The following is a 25,000-nucleotide window of genomic DNA, read 5'->3' on the forward strand; positions in this document are numbered from 1 at the left end:
TGCAGATATAAACAGAGCTATGAATATAGATAGACAGACAGATAGATATAGATAGAGAGAGAAAAAGGGGGGAATGACGTGGAGGGGGAGAGCAAACGAGAAAGAATGTGAGCCTTTTCAAATATAATTTTATATCTTAGTATGACAGAAATATATAAGCGAGTCTCTTATGTTGATATCATCTCAATCCACTTCACATAAATTTAGATTGTTATTTCCGATAAAGAACAAGAAAAAAAACAAGAGCATATACAGCAGAGAAGAAAAGGCTGAACACATTGAGACTGTTATCAAAGGGTGGATCCGATGGCAAATAATTTCTTATAAACAGAAATTGATAGTAAAAAAAGAAAATAGAAAATAACAAGGCCTATCCGTGAGAGAGATAGTGCGAGAAAGAGAGATAACTAAGAGAGAGAGAGAGAGAGAGAGAGAGAGAGAGAGAGAGAGAGAGAGAGAGAGAGAGAGAAGGAGAGAGAGAGAGAGAGAGAGAGAGAGAGAAATATAGAGGGAGAGAGAAAAAGAGAGATAGAAAGATAGAGGGAGAGAGAAAAGGAGAGAGATAAAGCGAGCGCAAGAGAAAGAGAGATAAGTAAGAGAGAGAGAGAGAGAGGGAGGGAGAGAGAGAGAAAAAAAAAAGATAGAGGGAGAGAGAAAAGGAGAGAGAGAAAGATAGAGGGAGAGAGAAAAAGAGAGAGATAAAGCGAGCGAAAGAGAAAGAGAGATAAGTAAGAGAGAGAGAGAGAGAGAGGGGGGGAGAGAGAGAGAGAGAGAGAGAGAGAGAGAGAGAGAGGGGGGGAGGGAGAGAGAGAGAGAGAGAGAGAGAGAGAGAGAGAGAGAGAGAGAGAGAGAGAGAGGGAGGGAGGGAGAGAGAGAGAGAGAGAGAGAGAGAGAGAGAGAGAGAAAAATAACTAAGAGAGAGAAAGAGAGAGAGAGAGAGAACTAAGAAAGAAAGAGAGAGAGAGATAACTAAGAGAAAGAGAGAGAGAGATAACTAAGAGAAAGAGAGAGAGAGAGAGAGAGAGAGAGAGAGAGAGAGAGAGAGAGAGAGAGAGAGAGAGAGAGAGAAAACTAAGGGAGGGTGAGAGAGAGAGAGAGAAAGATAGATAACTAAGGGAGGGAGAGAGAGAGAGAGATGACTAAGAGAGAGAGAGAGAGAGAGAGAGAGAGAGAGAGAGAGAGAGAGAGAGAGAGAGAGAGAAGCTTGTGAATATTAAGACTGAGGGGGAGAATTTCGGATAAATTAACCTACGTGAGATAATGAGCATAACCATTTTCATAACAAGTTGCCGAGGATACAGGTTAAGTAGTGAATAAAAGACTAGAGAAAAAAAAAGGAGAGAAAGAGAGGGATGTAAAAGATTTGGATTTTTTAGGTTACGTGAGATAAAACAAAGGAAAATTAGTTTGCTTCATATAATTCAAATCATCGGTATAATTGTATCAGCATAATTTAATCATATTGCTGTTTCTGTTATTTATTGAACTTGTAATGATATCCATTACCACTGTTGTTCCGATTATTACCGTTATTATCAGTATTATTTTCACCATCTGCGTGTTTTTCTTAACTTTTTCCAAATGTATATCTATCTCTCTTTCATTCTCACTCTCATTCCCACACATAAATATATAAAATATATTAAAACTACACCTTTCTAACGATAATTTCACCGCAAAACAAAAACAAACCAACTGCAAAACCTGCATCTTATTAACGCCGAATAGAACATTACTAATTATCCAAGATGGCCGAATGAGCTAAACACCTGCCTCCGAGGCGGGGGGACTGGGGTTCGATCCCCCAGTCCTTTTGGTTTTACTCTCGATTTGATGACCACTTATATACAAACTTTATTAACAATGAGTATGTCAGTCAAGATCAATAGACTGAATTTAAAAATCATTATGTTATAGATCAAGACTTAGAATCGGTATAATTGTACAAGTTTAATCATATCCATATATACCATTTGACTGTTGCTATTATTTATTTTGTCATCATATTCATATGCAGCATTACTGCTGCTCTGATTATTAGCGTTGTCAATATTTTCATTATATTGTTCTTGTTTTCTTATCTCTGTTTCGAAATATCTATCTATCTTTCTATCCATCTATCTATCTCTCATTCTCTCTCATTCTTACACACATATTTTCATCATTTATGTATACAGAGTGTGCTTTGTCATGTATTTATCTATGCACAGATTATACACACACTAATACAAACATGCACAAAAAATACCAAAACAAACAAACAAAAATAGTCATTGTTCAACCCTTTATGTTTTAGTATATTTAATTATAATTTCAAATCGCGAAACTGTGTACCAATTTATCTATATCTTTTTCTATATATTCATCTGTTTATATCTATCCATCTGTCTGTTCGTTGATATATCTTTATTTGCCTATCATTTTCCTTCGTCAACTAGATAGTCTTCATTTCTTATTTCACACAATGGCAGCAGTTTGATTGACTTTTAACGAACTTTAAATTTGGTTTGTTTATAAAGAAACAGATATAGATAAATATGCATACAGTGTATAGTTTGCCATACATATATATATATATATATATATATATATATATATATATATGCTCAGTGGTGTAAACGTTTCTCAAGAATGGCTTCTCATCTGTCGGGATCTGAAATATAATTATTTTTTAATTTTATTTGATTATCTTAACTGACATGTGAATTATTGATACAGTCAGTATATAAGTGGTCACGAAATCGAAAGTAAAATAAAAATCCCCCCGCCTTGAAGGCAGGTGTTTAACTCATTAGGCCATCTTGGATATTTAATAAAGTGCTATTCGGAGTTAATAAGCTGCAGATTTTGCAGTAAGTCTGTTTTTGGTTTGCGATGTAATTATCATTATTATATAGTTTGTATCTCTTTTGTCTGTCTGCGTCTATGAGTGTGAGAGAGAGAGATAGATAGATAGATAGATAGGTAGGTAGGTAGATAGACAGAGAGAGAGAGACAGAGAGGGAGAGGATGCATATGGAGATGAAGACAGAAGGGAAAATAATGTTTATTCATAAAAGATAAATGCAGAAATAAAAGGAAGATAGAGATGAATAATTGTAGTTTTGTTCGTTTGCTTATTTGTATGATTTTGTTTTGGTACCTAGTTTGTGCATGTTTGTATATGTGTGTATAATCTGTGCATACTGTATACCTATTCATATATATTTGTTTCACACTTTACAGTTTTATCAAAGCGCAGACACCGAGACTGAAATATTAAATCTCAGTTCGTGATGTAAGCCAGTATAATTTTTCCCCCCTGAAATCGAAAGTAAAACCAATAGGACTGGGGGATCGAACCCCAGTCCCCCCGCCTCGGAGGCAGGTGTTTAACTCATTGGGCCATCTTGGATATTTACGAATGTGCTATTCGGAATAAATAAGCTGAAGTATTAGCAATTTGTTAGTTTGTCTTTGTTTTCGATATAATTATCGTTAGAAAATGTTTAATTTGTCTCTCATTTACCTGTATGAGAATGAGAGAGAGAGAATGAAAGATAGATAGGTATTTTGGAGAGATAAGGAGCACGCAAATGATAGAAAATAATGACAGTAACGCTAATAATCGGAACGACAGTGGTAATGATGATCAGAATAATGCTACATATGAATATGATTACAAATTATATATTAGTAATAATGCTATGATAATATGGATATATATGATTAAATGATACATTAAATTATACCGATGATTTGAATTTATCTGAAATATTTTTATCTCGCGTACCTTAAAAAAAATCTTTCACTTCCCACTTTCTCTCTATGCTCGGCATCTCGTGAAAACGGTTACGCTTTTTGTCTTATTTTAAAAATAGGCCTGCATTCTTCATATATCTGTCGTTATCTAAAACATTAGTAAGATACACATATAGAGATGGATATAGATAGATAGATAGAGTGAATAGTTTGCCATTCATATCTATATGCACAGATTACACACACACACGAATACAAACATGCACAAAAGAGAAACCAAACCAAACGCAAATAAACAAGCAAACGAACAAAACTGCAATAACTGTTAATTCTTTATTTTATCTTTATTACTTTATTTATCTCTCTCACTCTCTGTATATATATAGATATATCTATAGATATATATGTATAGATATATCTATAGATATATATATATATCTTTACCAACTGGGCAAGTGAGAGAGTGACTGATTGGCAGATAGATAAATAAATAGACATAGAGAGGGAGATAGATAGATAGATAGAGAGAGAGAGAGAGGAGAGAGAGAGAGAGAGAGAGAGAGAGAGAGAGAGAGAGAGAGAGAGAGAGAGAGAGAGAGAGAGAGAGAGAGATTTTGCAGTAATATTACACCTCTATGAAAAACGCAGACCTATATATAAAATAAGGTAACGAGCCTAACCGTTCTCATGACAAAATGTCGAGCATACAGGTTAAATAGTAGAAAAAAAGGCCAGAGAGAGAGAGAGTGGAAGAGAAGGAGAAACAGAGAGAGAGGAAAATGAATGACATGGATTTGATAAAAGTGTAAATAGGAAAGATTTGATTTTTTTGGTTAAAACTCAATCAAATTTGCTGCCAGTGTGTGAAATATCAAAAGAAGAATATCTAGTGGACAAGGAGAAAGTGTAAGAGTGAAATCAGTTGATGGACAGATATGTTTTGCCATTTATTGTTTCCACAGATTTCACACACACTTAAACAAAAACAAACAAGCAAACGAACAAAACTACAATAACTGCTCAATTTATTTTTTAATCATCAATAGTTATTATTTATTTATGAATAAATATTACCCCCCCCCCCATCTCTCTCTATCTCTCTCTATCTATCTTTATCTCTCTCCCTCTCTCCCTCTTCTATCTCTCTCTATCTCTCTATCTCTATCTCTTTCCCTCTCTCCCTCACCCTCTCTCTCTCTTTCTCTCTCTATCTGTTTATCTATCTATCTATCTATGTATCTCTTCTTCTCACACACAAATATACGCAAACAGACAAAAGAGGTACTAACTAAACATATTCTAATGATAATTACATCGAAAACCAAAGACAAACAAACAAAATGCAAATACTGCAGCTTATGAACCCCAAAAAGCACATCGTTCAGTATCCAAGATGGCCTAATGAGCTAAACACCTGCCTCCGAGGCGGGGGGACTGGGGTTCGATCGCCCAGTCCTTTTGATTTTACTCTCGATTTCAGGACCATAAATATATTCATTTTATTGACAATTCTCATAGTTATTGAGATAATAAAAAAAATAAGGTTTCTATCGCGAGCTGTAATTTAAAATGTTAGAGTATCTGCAGTTTGATAAAATTGTACTGTAAATTGGAAATATTAGACTATTGACGATGAAACTTGATAAAACTTTCTGCCAAAGTGTAAAGTAGACAGTGGACGGAGAGAAAGAAGGGGTTAGTGATTGGTAGTTAGATAAATATATAAATGGGCAGAGAAAGCGAGATATTTATTTTGCAATAATATTGGACCTCTATGAAAAATGCAGGCCTATATATAGAGATCTCACTATGTATATAGACTTGCATTTTTGTATATATAGAAATATCTAGTATAAATTATACTATAACTCTGTGAAAAATGCAGACCTATATATAGAATAAGAAAATCAGTATAACAGAGAGAGAGGGAGAGAAGTAGTGAAAGAAAGAGGGAAGTGAAAGATTTGGATTTTTTAGGTTACTCGAGCAAAACCGTTTTCATAACAGAAGGTCGAGCATGCAGGTTAAGTAGTGAAAAAATAAGCTAGAGAGAGAGAGGGGGAAGTGAAATATTTGGATTTTTTTTAGGTTAGTGGGGATAGTTTTGTCGGTATAATTGTACCAGTATCATTTAATCATATCTATCTGTATTACCATAAAACTGTTACTATCATTTATTTTGCCCTTATATTCTCATTATTTTCATCATATGCTTTTTTTCTTATCTCTGTTTTCAAAAATCTATCTATTTATCTATCTCTCACTCTCTCTCTCTCTCTCATTGTCACACATTTTCATCATTTATTTGTTGTTTTTCTCACCTTTAAAATCTCTATCTATCTATTTATCTGTCTGTCTATGTCAGTCTCACACACAGGTTGTGAAATATTGCTGTCAGTGTGTGAAATATTAAATTAAGAATATCTATTGGACAAGGAGAGCGAAATTAAATAATAGACAAATATAAATATATATATATAAACGGATAGATTTAAACTGAGAGAGATGTGTAATGTGTTTTACCATTTATTTATAGCTGCACATATTTCAAAAATAAATACAAACATGCAGAAAAGATATGCTAATCCAAAAACAAAGAAAGATATTTATACATCTTTCTCACACACAAATATGCTGCAAATACTGCGGCTTATTAACCCCTCATAGCATTTTGCGTGTTCCTTTTTCTTATCTCTGTTTCCAAATCTCTATTGATCGATCGATCTCTTATTCTCTCTCTTTCATTCTCACATATTTTCATCATTTTTGAGTTGTTTTTTATCTTCTCTCTTTCCAAATTTCCATTTGCCATTGCCATTGGGTTTTGCCATTCATATATATATGCACAAGTTACACACACAGATACAAACCTCCACAAAACCAGACAAGCAAACGAGCAAAATTACAATAAACATTGAATTCTTTATTTTATTTTTATTCTTTGATATAACAAAACGATTTACCTATCTGTCTACCTCTATCTGTCGATCTACCTATCTGTCTATCTGCCTCTATCTGTCTATCTACCTCTATCTGTCGATCTACCTATCTGTCTATCTACCTCTATCTGTCTATCTACCTCTATCTATCTACCTCTGTCTATCTACCTCTATCTATCTACCTCTATCTATCTACCTCTATCTATCTATCTATCTACCTCTATCTATCTATCTACCTTTATCTTTATATCTATATATATCTATCTATCTGTCTATCAATCTATCTGTCTCTATCTATCTATCTGTCTCTATCAATCTATCTGTATCTACCTATCTATCTGTCTCTATCTATCTATCTGTCTCTATCTAGCTATCTGTCTCTATCTATCTATCTGTCTCTATCTATCTATGTCTCTATCTATCTATCTGTCTCTATTTATCTTTCTGTCTCTATCTATCTATCTGTCTCTATCTATCTATCTGTCTCTATCTATCTATCTGTCTCTATCTATCTATCTGTCTCTATCTATCTGTCTCTATCTATCCATCTGTCTCTATCTATCTCTCTCTATATATATATCTGAGATACACACTAAACATATTTTAATGATAGTTAAATCGGAAATCAAAGACAAACAAACAGCAAAATCTGCAGCTTATTAACTCCAAACAGCACTTTATTAAATATCCAAGATGGCCGAATGAGTCTAATACCTGCCTCCGAGGCGGGGGGACTGGGGTTCGATCCCCCAGTCCTTTTGGTTCTACTCTCGATTTCAGGACCATAAATATGTCGAGTTTATTAACAATTCTCAAAGTTATTAGGGTAAAAAAAAAAATTAAGGTTTACATCGCGAAATGTAAGAATTTTTACGATGAAACATGATAAAACTTGCTTCCAAAGTGTGAAGTAGACAGTGGACAAAGAGGAAGAAAGAGTGACTGATTGCTAGATAGATAGATATGTAAATGGACAGAGAGAGGAAGAGAGAAAAAGAGAGAGAGATATATTTATTTTTCAATAATATTGTACCTCTCTGAAAAATGCAGGGCTATATATGAAATAAGATTATTAGCAAAGCCGTTTTCATAACATGAGGCCGACCATACAGGTTAAGTAGTGATAAAATAGGTTAGAGAGAGAAAAATAGGAGAGTGAGGGAAGTGAAAGTTCTGGAATTTTTAAGGTTACTTGAGAAAGTTTCGTGAGATAAAAATATTTCAGATAAAAAGGTAAAAACTGTTTCGCTTCCCATAATTCAGATCGTCGGTGTAATTGCTCTAATATAATTTAATCATAACTATCCGTATTGCCAGATGATTGTTACGATAATTTCTCTATCATTTTGTAATTATATTTATATGCAACATTATTCTGATCATTATTATCACCGTTGGTCCGATTTTAATGTCATTATTTTCATCGTTTGTGTGTTCCTTTTTTCTTATCTGTTTCCAAATCTCTATCGATCGATCGATCTCCATTCTCTCTTTCATTCTCACATATTTTCATCATTTGTTATTTTTCTCTTCTTTCTTTCCAAATCTCTATCTATCTCTCTATTTTCTCTCTCATTCTCACACATATTTTCATCATTTGTGTGTTGCCTTTTTTATCTCTCTTTCCAGATCACTATCTCTCTCATTCCCTCTCATTCTCACACCCACTGTGTGTGAAATGTGCGAGATATTAAATGAAGAATATCTGTTGGACAAGAGAAACTGGGAGAGTGAAACAGGTATACAAAGTTTGGGTTTTGCCATTCATATATATATATATATATATATATATATATATACAAGTTACACACACAAATACAAACCTCCACAAAACCAGACAAGCAAACGAGCAAAACTACAATCAACATTGAATTCTTTATTTTGTTTTTATTCTTTGATATAACAAAACGATTTATCGTTTATTTATGAATAAATATTATCTCCCTATGCATCCTCTCTATCTCTTTCTCTCTCTCTACCTCTACCTATCTGTCTATCTACCTCTATCTGTCGATCTACCTATCTGTCTATCTGCCTCTATCTGTCTATCTACCTATCTGTCTATCTACCTCTATTTGTCTATCTACCTCTATCTACCTCTATCTGTCTATCTACCTCTATCTACCTCTATCTGTCTATCTACCTCTATCTATCTACCTCTGTATATCTACCTCTGTCTATCTACCTCTATCTATCTACCTCTATCTATCTATCTCTATCTATCTGTCCATATATCTATCTATCTGTCTCTATCTATCTATCTGTCTCTATCTATCTATCTGTCTCTATCTATCTATCTATCTGTCTCTGTCTATCTATATGCCTCTATCTATCTATCTGTCTCTATCTATCTATATGTCTCTATCTATCTATCATTCTCACACATATTTTCATCATTTGTGTGTTGCCCTTTTTTATCTCTCTTTCCAGATCACTATCTCTCTCATTCCCTCTCATCCTCACATACACTGTGTGTGAAATGTTGCTGACAGTGTGCGAGATATTTAATGAAGAATATCTATTGGACAAGAGAAACTGTGAGAGTGAAACAGGCATACAAAGTGTGGGTTTTGCCATTCATATATATATATGCACAAGTCACACACACAAATACAAACCTCCACAAAAGCAGACAAGCAAACGAGCAAAACTACAATAAACATTCAAATCTTTATTTTCTTTTCATTTTTTGATATAACAAAACGATTTATCGTTTATTTATGAATAAATATTATCTCCCTATGCATCCTCTCTCTCTCTCTCTACCTATCTGTCTATCTACCTCTATCTGTCTATCTACCTATCTGTCTATCTACCTCTATCTGTCTATCTACCTCTATCTGTCTATCTACCTCTATCTGTCAATCTACCTCTATCTGTCTATCTACCTCTGTCTATCTACCTCTATCTGTCTATCTACCTCTATCTATATATATATATCTATCGATCTATCTGTCTATCTACCTCTATCTGTCTATCTACCTCTATCTGTCAATCTACCTCTATCTGTCTATCTACCTCTGTCTATCTACCTCTATCTGTCTATCTACCTCTATCTATATATATATCTATCGATCTATCTGTCTCTATCTATCTGCCTTTATCTATCTATCACTGTCTCTATCTATCTATCAGTCTCTATCTATCTGTCACTATCTATCTCTCTATCTATCTATGTCTCTATCTATATATCTGTCTCTATCTATCTATCTGTCTCTATCTATCTATCTGTCTCTATCTTTCTATCTGTCTCTATCTATGTCTCTATCTATCTATCTATCTAGCTATGTCTCTATCTATCTGCCTCTATCTATCTGTCTATATCTATCTATCTGTCTCTATCTATCTATCTGTCTCTATCTATCTATCTGTCTCTATCTATCTATCTGTCTCAATCTATCTATCTGTCTCTATCTATCTATCTGCCTCTATCTATCTATCTGTCTCTAGCTATCTATCTGTCTCTAGCTATCTATCTGTTTCTATCTATCTGTCTCTTTCTATATATCTATCTATATATCTATCTGTCTGAGGTACAATCTAAACATATTTTAATGATAGTTAAATCGCAAACCAAAGACAAACAAACAGCAAAATATGCAGCTTATTAACTCCAAACAGCACATTATTAGATATTCAAGATGGCCGAATGAGTCTAACACCTGCCTCCGAGGCGGGGGGACTGGGGTTCGATTCCCCAGTCCTTTTGGTTTTACTCTCGATTTCAGGACCATAAATATGTCGAGTTTATTGACAATTCTCAAAGTTATTAAGATAAACATTTTTTAAAACGTTTACATCATGAGCTTTAGTTTAAAATATTACCTAGAGTATCTGCAGTTTGATTTTTTTTCTTTTGTTTTCTGTAAATGAGAAATGTTAGACTATTTACGATGAAACATGATAAAACTTGCTTCCAAAGTGCAAGTAGACAGTGGACAAAGAGAAAGAAAGAGTGACTGATAGCTAGATAGATAGATATGTAAATGGACAGAGAGAGGAAGAGAGAAAAAGAGAGATATATATTTATTTCTCAATAATATTGCACCTCTCTGAAAAATGCAGGGCTATATATGAAATAAGATTATTAGCAAAGCCGTTATCATAACATGAGGCCGAGCATACAGGTTAAGCAATGACAAAATAGGCTAGAGAGAGAAAAATAGGAGATGATAATAATGATCCGAATAATGTTGCATATAAATATAATTACAAAATGATAGATAAATTATCGTAACAATCATCTGGCAATACGGATAGTTATGATTAAATTATATTTGTGCAATTACACCGACGATCTGAATTATAGGAAGCGAAACAGTTTTTTCCTTTTTATCTGAAATATTTTCTATCACGAAACTATCTCAAGTAACCTAAACAATTCCAGAACTTTCACTTCCCTCACTCTCTTATTGTTCTCTCTCTAACCTATTTTATCACTGCTTAACCTGTATGTTCGGCCTCATGTTATGAAAACGGTTTTGCTAATAATCTTATTTCATATATAGCCCTGCATTTTTCAGAGAGGTAAAATGTTATTGAAAAATAAATATATATCTCTCTCTTTTTCTCTCTTCCTCTCTCTGTCCATTTGAATATCTATCTATCGAGCAATCAGTCACTCTTTCTTCCTCTTTGTCCACTGTCTACTTTACACTTTGGAAGCAAGTTTTATCATGTTTCACCGTAAAAATTCTAACATTTCGCGATGTAAACCTTAAAACAAATGTTTATCTTAATAACTTTGAGAATTGTCAATAAACTCGACATATTTATGGTCCTGAAATCGAGAGTAAAAACCAAAAGGACTGGAGGATCGAACCCCAGTCCCCCCGCCTCGGAGGCAGGTGTTAGACTCATTCGGCCATCTTGGATATGTAAGAATGAGCTGTTTGGAGTTAATAACGTGCAGATTTTGATGTTTGTTTGTCTTTGGTTTCCGATTTAACTATCATTAAAATATGTTTAGTTTGTATCTCAGATAGATAGATAGAAAGACAGATAGATAGATAAAAATAGATAGATAGAGACAGATCGATAGATAGAGACAGATAGATAGATAGAGACAGATAGATAGATAGAGACAGATAGATAGATAGAGACAGATAGATAGATAGAGACAGATAGATAGATAGAGGCAGATAGATAGATAGACAGATATATAGATAGAGACAGATAGATAGATAAAGACAGATAGATAGATAGATACAGATAGATATATAGAGACAGATAGATAGATAGAGACATAGATAGATAGAGACAGATAGATAGATAGATAGAGACAGATAGATAGATAGAGACAGATAGATAGATAGACAGATAGATAGATAGAGACATATAGATAGATAGATAGATACAGATAGATAGATAGATACAGATAGATAGATAGATACAGATAGATAGATAGATACAGATAGATAGATAGAGACAAATAGATAAATAGAGACAGATAGATAGATAGAGACAGATAGATAGATATATAGCTAGAGATAGATAGATAGATATATAGCTAGAGATAGATAGATATATATATACATAGATGGAGGTAGATAGATAGATAGAAGTAGATAGATAGAGGTAGATAGACAGATAGAGGTAGATTGACAGATAGAGGTAGATAGATAGATAGATAGAGGTAGATAGATAGATAGATAGATAGAGGTAGATAGACAGATAGAGGTAGATATACAGATAGAGGTAGATAGACATATAGAGATAGATAGACAGATAGAGGTAGATAGACAGATAGAGGTAGATAGACATATAGATAGAGGTAGATAGAGAGAGAGATAGAGGATGCATAGGGAGATAATATTTATTCATGAATAAACGATAAATCGTTTTGTTATATCAAAGAATAAAAATAAAATAAAGAATTTAATGTTTATTGTAGTTTTGCTCGTTTGCTTGTCTGGTTTTGTGCAAGTTTGTATTTGTGTGTGTGACTTGTGCATATATATATGAATGGCAAAACCCAAACTTTGTATGCCTGTTTCACTCTCACAGTTTCTCTTGTCAAATAGATATTCTTCATTAAATATCTCGCACACTGGCAGCAACATTTCACACACAGTGTGTGTGTGAGGATGAGAGGGAATGAGAGATAGATAGTGATCTGGAAAGACAGATAAAAAAGGCAACACACAAATGATGAAAATATGTGTGAGAATGAGAGATAAAATAGAGATAGATGGAGATTTGGAAAGAGAGAAGATAAAAAAACAACTCAAAAATGATGAAAATATGTGAGAATGAAAGAGAGAGAATGGAGATCGATCGATCGATAGAGATTTGGAAACAGAAATAAGAAAAAAGGAACACACAAACGATGTAAATAATGACATTAAAATCGGACCAACAGTGATAATAATGATCAGAATAATGTTGCATATAAATATAATTACAAAATTATAGATAAATGATAGTAACAGTCATCTAGCAATACGGATAGATATGATTAAATTATATTAGAGCAATTATACCGACAATCTGAATTAAATTAAGAAAAACAGTTTTTTCCTTTTTATCTGAAATAGTTTTATACCGACAAAACTATACCCAGTAACCTAAAACAAATCCAAATATTTCACTTCCCTCTCTCTCTCTCTTTGTTTCTCCCTCTAGCTTATTTTTTCACTACTTAACCTGCATGCTCGACCTGTTGTTATGAAAACGGTTTTGCTCGAGTAACCTAAAAAATCAAAATCTTTCACTTCCCTCTTTCTTTCTCTACTTCTCTCTCTCTCTCTGTTATACTGATTTTCTTCTTCTATATATAGGTCTGCATTTTTCACAGAGTTATAACATAATTTATACTAGATATTTCTATATATACAAAAAGGCAGGTCTATATATAGAGTGAGATCTATATATATATAGGCCTGCATTTTTCATAGAGATCCAATATTATTGCAAAATAAATATCTCGCTTTCACTGCCCATTTATATATTTATCTAACTACCAATCACTAACCCCTTCTTTCTCTTCGTCCACTGTCTAACTTACACTTTGGCAGAAAGTTTTATCAAGTTTCATCGTCAATAGTCTAATATTTCCAATTTACAGTACAATTTTATCAAACTGCAGATACTCTAACATTTTAAATTACAGCTCGCGATATAAATCTTATTTCTTATTATCTCAATAACTATGAGAATTGTCAATAAAATCAATACATTTATGGCCACGTAATCTCATTCGATCTCTTTATCTATCTATCGATCTATTTTTATATATCTGTTTATCTCGGTCTAAAACCAAAGATAGGGTTAGAATTTAGAATCTAACCTCGCAACATAACCGATCTTCTCGAGTGGGTGAATCATAATTGTTAAATTGTTTGATTATTTAATTATCTTTTTTAGCATTGGTTATGAAACTTACATTTATGGTCCTGAAATCGAGAGTAAAACCAAAAGGACTGGGGGATCGAACCCCAGTCCCCCCGCCTCGGAGGCAGGTGTTTAGCTCATTCGGCCATCTTGGATACTGAACGATGTGCTTTTTGGGGTTCATAAGCTGCAGTATTTGCATTTTGTTTGTTTGTCTTTGGTTTGCGATGTAATTATCATTAGGATATGTTTAGTTAGTACCTCTTTTGTCTGTTTGCGTATATTTGTGTGTGAGAAAAAGAGATACATAGATAGATGTTAGATAGATAAACAGATAGATAGACAGATAGATAGATAGAGAGAGAGAGGGAGAGAGATAAAGATAGATAGAGAGAGAGGGGGGGAATAATATTTATTCATAAATAAACGATTACTATTGATGATTAAACAAATAAATTGAACAGTTAATGTAATTTTGTTCGTTTGCTTGTTTGTTTTGGGTGGTATCTCTTTTGTGCAAGTTTTTATTTACGAGTGTGTGTAATCTATGAAAACAATAATAAATGGCAAAACATATCTGTCCATCAACTGATTTCGCTCTCACACTTTCTCCTTGCCATCTAGATATTCTTCTTTTGATATTTCACAGACTGGCAGCAAATTTGATTGAGTTTTAACCAAAAAAATCAAATCTTTCCTATTTACACTTTTATCAAATCCACGTCATTCATTTTCCTCTCTCTCTGTTTCTCCTGCTCTTCCACTCTCTCTCTCTCTCTCTCTCTCTCTCTCTCTCTCTCTCTCTCTCTCTCTCTCTCTCTCTCTCTCTCTCTCTCTCTCTCTCTTTCTCTCTCTCTTGCCTTTTTTCTACTATTTAACCTGTATGCTCGACATTTTGTCATGAGAACGGTTAGGCTCATTACCTTATTTTATATATAGGTCTGCATTTTTCATAGAGGTGCTATATTGCTGCAAAATCTCTCTCTCTATCTCTCTATCTATCTATCTATTTATCTATCTATATATCTATCTATCCATCTGTCTATCTATCTATCTATCTACCTCCCTCTCTATGTCCATTTATTTATCTATCTACCAATCAGTCACTCTCTCACTTGTCCAGTTGATAAAGATATATATATATCTATATATATATCTCTCTCTATATATATATACAGAGAGTGAGAGAATGAGAGAGATAAATAAAGAAATAAAGATAAAATAAAGAATGAACAGTTACTGCAGTTTTGTTCGTTTGCGTGTTCTTTTATTTGTGCTTGGTTTGGTTTCTCTTTTGTGCATGTTTGTATTCGTGTTGGTTTGTAATCTGTGCATATAGATATGAATGGCAAACTATTCCCTCTATCTATCTATCTATCCATCTATCTATCTCCATCTCCATAAATAAAAAGAAAATCAGGTTTACATCGCGAGCTGTAATTTTCAATGTTAGCCAGAGCATCTGCAGTTTGATAAAATTGTACTGTAAATTGGAAATATTAGACTTTTCTCGATGAAACTTGATAAAACTTTCTGCCAAAGTGTATAGTAGACAGTAGACGAAGAGAGAGAGAGATTTATTTTGCAATAATATTGCACCTCTATGAAAAATGCAGGGCTATATATATGTATTAGCAAAGCCGTTATAACAAGAGATCGAGCATACAGGTTAAGTAGTGAAAAAATGGGCTGAAAAAAAAAAAAAATAGAAAGAGAGAGAGAAGTGAGAGATCTGGAATTTTTTAGGTTACTTGAGACAGTTTCGCGAGATAAAAATATTTCAGATACAAAGGAAAAAACTGTTTTGCTTCCTATAATTCAAATTGTCGGTATAATTGCACCAGTATCATTTAATCATATCTACCCGTATTACCATATGACTGTTACAATAATTTCTTTTGTAATTACATTCATAGGCAACATTATTCAGATCATCATTTTACCACTGCTGTTGCGATTATTAGCATTGTCATTATTTTCATCATTTGCGTGTTCCTTTTCTGTTTCCAAATCTCTATCTATCGATCAATTTCTCATTCTCTTTTTCCTTCTCACACATATTTTCATCATTTGTGTGTTGCTTTTCCCCTCTTCAGTCTTTCCAAATCTCTATCTGTCTATATATATATCTATCATGTTATCATTTATATATCTATCTAAAAAGATATATAAAATAGAGGGAGAGAGAGATAATACCTCTATGAAAAATGAAAGCCTATATAAGAATAAGATAATGAGCATAGCCGTTTTAATAATACGTTGCTGATAATATAGGTTAAGAATTGCATGAAAGACTAGAGAGAGAAAAAAAAAAAAAAGGAAAGAGAGAGAGAGAGAGGGAAGTGAAAGATTTTGAATTTGTGGGGTTACGTGTGATAAACCTATGATACAAATGAAAACTGTTTTGCTTGCTATAATTCAAATCATCGGTATAATTGTACCAGTATCATTTAATCATATCGCTGTTTCTGTTATTTATTGAACTTGTAATTATATTCATTACTACTGTTGTTCGATGATTACCGTTATTATCAATATTATTTTCACCATTTGGGTGTTCTTTTTTTCTTAACTCTTTCCAAATTTCTATTTATCTACCCTTTCATTCTCACTCTCTCATTCCCACACATAAATAGATAAAAGATATTCAAACCACACATGTTCTAACGATAATTACATCGCAAAACAAAGACAAACAAACAAACTGCAAATACTCTCTCTCTCTCCCTCTCTATCTATCTATCTATCATTTACATACAAATATACACAGACAGACAAAACAGATTCAAACTAAACAAACTGGAATAATATTTCACCTCTAAAAAAAATGCAGACCTATATATAGAACAAGAAAATCAGCATAACCGTTTTCATAATAAGATGCCGAGCATACAAGTTACGTAGTAGAAAAAGAGAGAGAGAAAGAGAAAGCGAGTGAGAGAGACAGATAAAGACAGAGATAGAGACAGAGAGAGAAAGAGAAGCGAAAGAGTTGGAATGTTTTAGGTTACTTGAGATCAGCTACAAGGGCAAATTAGCAGTGTCACTTAATCATATCTATCCGTATTACCATATGATGTTACTGCCTTTTATTTTGTAATCATATTCATATACAACATTATTTTGATCATCATTATCACTGTTGCCATTATTTTCATTCGCGTATTCCTATTTTTATTTTCTCTGTTTCGAAAAATCTATCTCTCTTTCTATCTACCTCTCATTCTCTGTCTCTCTCATTTTCACACACATATTTTTATCACTTATGCTGCAAATACTGCAGCTTATTAACGCCGAATAGAACTTTACTAAATATCCAAGATGGCCTAATGAGTTAAATACCTGTCATTTACACACAAATATACCCAGACACACGAAACAGATTCAAACTAAACATACTGCATTAATATTACACCTCTAAGAAAAATGCGGACCTATATATAGAACAAGAAAATCATCATAAACCGTTTTCATAAGATGCCAAGCATACAGGTTACATAGTAGAAAAGGATAGAGAGAAAGATAGAGAGTGATAGGGAAAAATAACGTTTATTCATAAATACACGATAAATCGATTCGTTAGATGAAGAAATAAAAATGAAATAAAGTGATAAAGTGATGTGTGTGTAATTTGTGCATACTTATATGAATGGCAAATCACACAATTTGTATACCCATCTATCTGTGTTCATATATATCAGTCTTTCAATGTCTGTTTATATATCTATCTGTCTATCAATTCTAAGTCACAGTGCTTTTCGCTATAACATAATGATTTTTAAATTCGGTTTGTTGATCTTGACTGACATACTCATTGTTAATAAAGTTGATATATAAGTGGTATCGAAATCGAGAGTAAAACCAAAAGGACTGGGGGATCGAACCCCAGTCCCCCCGCCTCGGAGGCAGGTATTAGACTCATTCGGCCATCTTGAATATCTATTAATGTGCTATTTGGAGTTAATAAGCTGCATATTTTGTTGTTTGTTTGTCTTTGGTTTGCGATTTAACTATCATTAAAATGTGTTTAGTGTGTATCTCAGATATATAGATAGATAGATAGATAGAGACAGATAGATAGATAGAGACAGATAGATAGATAGAGACAGATAGATAGCTAGAGACAGATAGATAGATAGATAGAGACGGATAGATAGATAATGACAGACAGATAGATAGAGACAGATATATAGATAGAGACAGATAGATAGATAGAGACAGATAGATAGATAGAGACAGATAGATAGATAAAGACAGATAGATAGAGACAGATAAATAGATAGAGACAGATAGATAGAGACAGATAGATATATAGATGGAGACATAGATATATAGATGGAGACAGATAGATAGAGACAGATAGATAGATAGAGACAGATAGATAGAGACATATAGATAGATAGAGACAGATAGATATACAGATGGTGACAGATATATAGATAGAGATAGATAGATATATATAGAGATATAAATATAGATAGATAGATATAGATAGATATATAGATAGATATATAGATAGATAGAGGTAGATTGATAGATAGATAGATGGATAGATAGAGGTAGATAGACAGACAGAGGTAGATAGATAGATATATAGAGGTAGATCGACAGATAGAGGTAGATAGACAGATATATAGATAGAGGTAGATAGATAGATATAGAGAGAGAGAGAGGGTGCATAGGGAGATAATATTTACTCATAAATAAACGATAAATCGTTTTGTTATATCTAAATATAAAAATAAAATAAAGAATTGACTGTTTATTGTAGTTTTGCTCGTATGCTTGTGTTATTTTGTGCAAGTTTGTAGTTGTGTGTGTAACTTGTGCATATATATATATATATATATATATATATGAATGGCAAAACCCACACTTTGTATACCTGTTTCACTCTCACAGTTTATCTTGTCCAACAGATATTTTTCATTTAATATCTCGCACACTGGCAGCAGCATTTCACACACAGTGTGTGTGAGGATGAGAGGGACTGAGAGATAGATAGTGATCTGGAAAGAGAGATAAAAAAGGCAACACACAAATTATGAAAATATGTGTGAGAATGAGAGAGAAAATAGAGAGATAGATGGAGATTTGGAAAGAGAGAAGAGGAAAAAAACAACACACAAATTATGAAAATATGTGACAAGGAAAGAGAGAGAATGAGAGATCGATCGATTGATAGAGATTTGGAAACAGAGATAAGAAAAAGGAACACACAAACGATGAAAATAATGACATTAAAATCTGACCAACGGTGATAATAATGATCAGAATAATGTTGCATATAAATCTAATTACAAAATGATAGATACATGATAGTAACAGTCATCTGGCAATACGGATAGTTATGATTAAATTATATTAGTGCAGTTGCACTGACGATCTGAATAATAGGAAGCGAAACAGTTTTTTCCTTTTTATCTGAAATATTTTAATCTCACGAAACTATCTCAAGTAACCTAAAAAATTCCAGAACTTTCACTTCCCTCACTCTCCTATTTTTCTCTCTCTAACCTATTTTATCACTACTTAACCTGTATGGTCGGCCTCATGTTATGAAAACGGTTTTGCTAATAATCTTATTTCATATATAGCCCTGCATTTTTCAGAGAGGTAAAATATTATTGAAAAATAAATATATATCTCTCTCGTTTTCTCTCTTCCTCTCTCTGTCCATTTCCACATCTATCTATCTAGCAATCAGTCAATCTTTCTTCCTCTTTATCCACTGTCTAATTTACAATTTAAAAGCAAGTTTTATCATGTTTTACCGTAAATGGTCTGACATTTCGCGATGTAAACCTTTAAAAAAAAAAATTATCTCAAAATAACTTATCTCAATAAACTCGACATATTTATGGTCCTGAAATCGAGAGTAAAACCAAAAGGACTGGGGGATCGAACCCCAGTCCCCCCGCCTCGGAGGCAGGTATTAGACTCATTCGGCCATCTTGGATATTTATATATGTGTTGTTTGGAGTTAATAAGCTGCATATTTTGCTGTTTGTTTGTCTTTGAATTCCGATTTAACTATCATTGAAATATGTTTAATTTGTGTCTCAGATAGATAGATATATAGATAGATAGATATATAGATAGATAGATAGAAAGATCCAGATAGATAGATAGATAGACACAGATAGATAGATAGAGACAGATAGATAGATAGAGACGGATAGATAGATAAGACATAGATAGATAAAGACAGATAGATAGATAGATACAGATAGATAGATAGAGACAGATAGATAGATAGAGACAGATAGATAGACAGATAGATAGATAGAGACAGATAGATAGATAGAGACAGACAGATAGATAGAGACAGACAGATAGATATAGACAGATAGATAGATAAAGACAGATAGATAGAGACAGGTAGATAGATAAAGACAGATATATATAGATAGAGACAGATAGATAGATAGAGACAGATAGATAGATACAGATAGATAGATAGAGACAGATAGATAGATAGATAAATAGATAGAGGTAGATAGATAGATATAGGTAGATAGATAGATAATATTTATTCATAAATAAACGATAAACAGTTTTGTTATATCAAAAAATAAAAATAAAATAAAGAATTGAATGTTTATTGTAGTTTTGCTCGTTTGCTTGTCTGGTTTTGTGCAAGTTTGTATTTGTGTGTAACTTGTGCATATATATATGAATGGCAAAACCCAAACTTTGTATACCTGTTTCACTCTCACAGTTTCTCTTGTCCAACAGATATTCTTCATTTAATATCTCGCACACTGGCAGCAACATTTCACACACAGTGTATGTGAGAATGAGAGGGAATGAGAGAGATAGTGATCTGGAAAGAGAGATAAAAAAGGCAACACACAAATTATGAAAATATGTGTGAGAATGAGAGAGAAAATAGAGAGATAGATGGAGATTTGGAAAGAGAGAAGAGAAAAAACAACACACAAATTATGAAAATATGTGACAAGGAAAGAGAGAGAATGAGAGATCGATCGATTGATAGAGATTTGGAAACAGATAAGAAAAAAGGAACACACAAACGATGAAAATAATGACATTAAAATCTGACCAACGGTGATAATAATGATCAGAATAATGTTGCATATAAATCTAATTACAAAATGATAGATACATGATAGTAACAGTCATCTGGCAATACGGATAGTTATGATTAAATTATATTAGTGCAGTTGCACTGACGATCTGAATAATAGGAAGCGAAACAGTTTTTTCCTTTTTATCTGAAATATTTTTATCTCACGAAACTATCTCAAGTAACCTAAAAAATTCCAGAACTTTCACTTCCCTCACTCTCCTATTTTTCTCTCTCTAACCTATTTTATCACTACTTAACCTGTATGGTCGGCCTCATGTTATGAAAACGGTTTTGCTAATAATCTTATTCATATATAGCCCTGCATTTTTCAGAGAGGTAAAATATTATTGAAAAATAAATATATATCTCTCTCGTTTTCTCTCTTCCTCTCTCTGTCCATTTCCACATCTATCTATCTAGCAATCAGTCAATCTTTCTTCCTCTTTATCCACTGTCTAATTTACAATTTAAAAGCAAGTTTTATCATGTTTTACCGTAAATGGTCTGACATTTCGCGATGTAAACCTTTAAAAAAAAAATTATCTCAAAATAACTTATTATCTCAATAAACTCGACATATTTATGGTCCTGAAATCGAGAGTAAAACCAAAAGGACTGGGGGATCGAACCCCAGTCCCCCCGCCTCGGAGGCAGGTATTAGACTCATTCGGCCATCTTGGATATTTATTACGGAGCTAGTTGGGGTTAATAAGCTGCATATTTTGCTGTTTGTTTGTCTTTGAATTCCGATTTAACTATCACTGAAATATGTTTAATTTGTGTCTCAGATAGATAGATATATAGATAGATAGATAGAAAGATCCAGATAGATAGATAGATAGAGACAGATAGATAGATAGAGACAGATAGATAGATAGAGACATAGATAGATAAAGACATAGATAGATAAAGACAGATAGATAGATAGAGACAGATAGATAGATAGAGACAGATAGATAGATAGAGACAGACAGATAGATAGAGACAGATAGATAGATAGAGACAGATAGATAGATAGAGACAGACAGATAGATAGAGACAGACAGATAGATATAGACAGATAGATAGATAAAGACAGATAGATAGAGACAGGTAGATAGATAAAGACAGATATATATAGATAGAGACAGATAGATAGATAGAGACAGATAGATAGATACAGATAGATAGATAGAGACAGATAGATAGATAGATAAATAGATAGAGGTAGATAGATAGATATAGGTAGATAGATAGATAATATTTATTCATAAATAAACGATAAACAGTTTTGTTATATAAAAAAAAAAAAATATAATAAAGAATTGAATGTTTATTGTAGTTTTGCTCGTTTGCTTGTCTGGTTTTGTGCAAGTTTGTATTTGTGTGTGTAACTTGTGCATATATATATGAATGGCAAAACCCAAACTTTGTATACCTGTTTCACTCTCACAGTTTCTCTTGTCCAACAGATATTCTTCATTTAATATCTCGCACACTGGCAGCAACATTTCACACACAGTGTGTGTGAGAATGAGAGGGAATGAGAGAGATAGTGATCTGGAAAGAGAGATAAAAAGGCAACACACAAATTATGAAAATATGTGTGAGAATGAGAGAGAAAATAGAGAGATAGATGGAGATTTGGAAAGAGAGAAGAGAAAAAACAACACACAAATGATGAAAATATGTCAGAATGAAAGAGAGAGAATAGAGATCGATCGATCGATAGAGATTTGGAAACAGATAAGAAAAAAGGAACACACAAACGATGAAAATAATGACATTAAAATCGGACCAACAGTGATAATAATGGTCAGAATGATGTTGCATATAAATATAATTACAAAATGATAGATAAATGATAGTAACAGTCATCTGGCAATACGAATAGTTATGATTAAGTTATATTAGTGCAGTTACACCGACGATCTGAATTATAGGAAGCGAAACAGTTTTTTCCTTTTTATTTGAAATATTTTTATCTCACGAAACTATTTCAAGTAACCTAAAAAATCCAGAACTTTCAGTTCCCTCACTTTTCTATTTTTTACTATCTAGCCTATTTTATCACTACTTAACCTGTATGCTCGGCTTCTTGTTATGAAATCGGTTTTGCTAATAATCTTATTCATATATAGCCCTGCATTTTTCAGGGCGGTACAATATATTTGAAAAATAAATTACTCTCTCTCTCTTTCTCTCTTCCTCTCTCTGTCCATTTACATATCGATCTATCTAGCAATCAGTCACTCTTTCTTCCTCTTTGTCCACTGTCTACTTTACTCTTTGAAAGCAAGTTTTATCATGTTTCATCGTAAAAAGTCTGACATTTCCTATTTATAGAAAAAAAAATCTAACTGCAGATACTCTGGCTAACTAAAGCTAGCGATGTAAACTTTTTTTTTTCCTAATAACTTTGAGAATTGTCAATAAACTCGTCATATTTATGGTCTGAAATCGAGAGTAGAACCAAAAGGACTGGGGACTCGAACCCCAGTCCCCCCGCCTCGGAGGCAGGTATTAGACTCATTCGGCCATCTTGGATATATAGGATGGTGCTATTCGGGGTTAATAAGCTGCAGTATTTGCAGCATATTTGTGTGTGAGAAAGATGTATAGATATCTTTGTTTTAGGATTAGCATATCTTTTCTGCATGTTTGTATTTGTGTTTGAATTCTGTGCAGATATAAATGAATGGCAAAACACACTACACATCTCTCTCAGTTTAAATCTATCCGTTTATATGTATATTTCTATTTGTCTATTATTTAATTTTGCTCTCCTTGTCCAATAGATATTCTTCATTTAATATGGCAGCAATATTTCACAACCTGTGTGTGAGAATGACAGATAAACAGACAGATAGATAGAAATAGATAGATTTTGAAGGATAGAGAAATAAGAACAAAACACATTATAATAATATGATGATTAAAATGATTAACTGGTTACAATATTAATATACGACACAAAAACTATCCCCAGTAACCTATAACAAATCCAAATATTTCCCTTCCCTCTCTCTCTATTTGTTTCTCCCTCTAGCTTATTTTTTCACTACTTAACCTGTATGCTCACCTTTTGTTATGAAAACGGTTTTGCTCGAGTAACCTAAAAAATCAAAATCTTTCACTTCCCTCTTTCTTTCTCTACTTCTCTCTCTCTGTTATACTGATTTTCTTATTCTATATATAGGTCTGCATTTTCCACAGAGTTATAATATAATTTATAATAGATATTTCTATATATACAAAATTGCAGGTCTATATATAGAGTGAGATCTATATATATATAGGCCTGCATTTTTCATAGAGGTCCAATATTATTGCAAAATAAATGTCTCGCTTTCTCTGCCCATTTATATATTTATCTAACTACCAATCACTAACCCTTCTTTCTCTTCGTCCACTGTCTACTTTACACTCTGGCAGAAAGTTTCATCAAGTTTCATCGTCAATAGTCTAATATTTCCAATTTACAGTACAATTTTATCAAACTGCAGATACTCTAACATTTTAAATTACAACTCGTGATACAAACCTTATTTTTTTATTATCTCAATAACTATGAGAATTGTCAATAAAATCAATATATTTATGGTCCTGAAATCGAGAGTAGAACCAAAAGGACTGGGGGATCGAACCCCAAGTCCCCCGCCTCGGAGGCAGGTATTAGACTCATTCGGCCCTCTTGATATTTAGAATGTGCTATTTGGAGTTAATAAACTGCAGTATTTGCATTTTGTCTGTTTGTCTTTGGTTTGCGATGTAATTATCATTAGGATATGTTTAGTTAGTACCTCTTTTGTCTGTTTGCGTATATTTGTGCGTGAGGAAAGGAGATACATAGAGATACATAGATAGATAGATAGATAAACAGATAGACACATAGAAAGAGAAAGAGAGAGAGAGG

General features: G+C 33.0%; 1 protein-coding gene across 1 annotated transcript in view; it reads left to right on the top strand.

The window, feature by feature from the left end:
- LOC125039793 (adhesion G protein-coupled receptor L3-like) overlaps window positions 1–25,000 on the top strand; it is a 47,541-nt gene that overhangs the window by 3,543 nt on the left and 18,998 nt on the right. The gene's annotated exons all lie outside the window — the stretch shown is intronic.

This window comes from Penaeus chinensis, chromosome 27 (assembly GCF_019202785.1).
Source record: "Penaeus chinensis breed Huanghai No. 1 chromosome 27, ASM1920278v2, whole genome shotgun sequence".
In the NCBI taxonomy this organism is placed as follows: domain Eukaryota; kingdom Metazoa; phylum Arthropoda; class Malacostraca; order Decapoda; family Penaeidae; genus Penaeus; species Penaeus chinensis.